The 919-nt window shown below is 39.1% G+C and overlaps 1 protein-coding gene across 1 annotated transcript in view; it reads right to left on the reverse strand.

Annotated features, from left to right (window-relative positions):
* Positions 1–919, reverse strand: part of RAVER2 (ribonucleoprotein, PTB-binding 2) — a 137,197-nt gene that overhangs the window by 72,870 nt on the left and 63,408 nt on the right. The gene's annotated exons all lie outside the window — the stretch shown is intronic.

Consider the following 919-nt stretch of genomic DNA (forward strand, 5'->3'; position numbering starts at 1 on the left):
GCCAATGGAATGAAAAAGGCTGTCTGGCTGCAAGCAGGAGTCTGGCTTACAGAATGTGCCCTTTGGACATTTAAGTGAATATATTTATTTTTGTTTAAAAAAAGAAAAAGTGGTATTCAAGGAAAAAGTCCAAGCTGCACTGAAGGTATTAGCAAAAAACAAGGCTGCAGGAATTGATGGAATACAAATTGAAATCTTTCAACAAACTGATGCAGCACTAGAGGTGCTCATTTGTCTGTATCAAGATATTTGGAAGACAGCTACCTGGCCAATCCATGAGAAGAAATCCCTATTTTTTTCCCATTCCAAATAAAAGTGACCCAACAGGATGTGGAAATCATCAAACAATATCATTAATATCACATGCAAATAAATTTTTTTAAAATGGCTGCAACAGTACATGTACAGTGAGTTGCCAAAAACTTCAAGGCGGATTCAGAAGAGAGCGTGAAAGGAGGGATATCAAAGCGGATGCAAGATGGATCTTGGCTGAAAGCAGAGAACACCAGAGAGATGTTTACTTGTACTTTATTGGCTATGCAAAGGCATTCAACTGTGTGTATCACAACAAACTATGGATAACATTGTGAAGAATGGGTATTCCAGAGCATTTAAACTGTGTTCACGTGGAACCTGCACACAGATCAAGAGGGAGTCATTAGAACAGAACAAGGGGATGCTGAATGGTTTAAAATCAGGAAAGGTGTGCAACAAGGTTGTATCCATTCAACACACTTATTCAATCTATATGCTGAGCAAACAATCAGAGAAGCTGGAATAGATGAAGAACATGAGACGAAGATTGGAGGAAGACTCATCAACAACCTGAGATATGTAGATGACACACGCTTACTTGCTGGGAGCAGAGATGACTTGAACTACTTACTGATGAAGATCAAAGACTACAGCCTTCTGTATG

Source organism: Chrysochloris asiatica, unplaced genomic scaffold (assembly GCF_000296735.1).
Source record: "Chrysochloris asiatica unplaced genomic scaffold, ChrAsi1.0 scaffold00048, whole genome shotgun sequence".
Lineage (NCBI taxonomy): Eukaryota > Metazoa > Chordata > Mammalia > Afrosoricida > Chrysochloridae > Chrysochloris > Chrysochloris asiatica.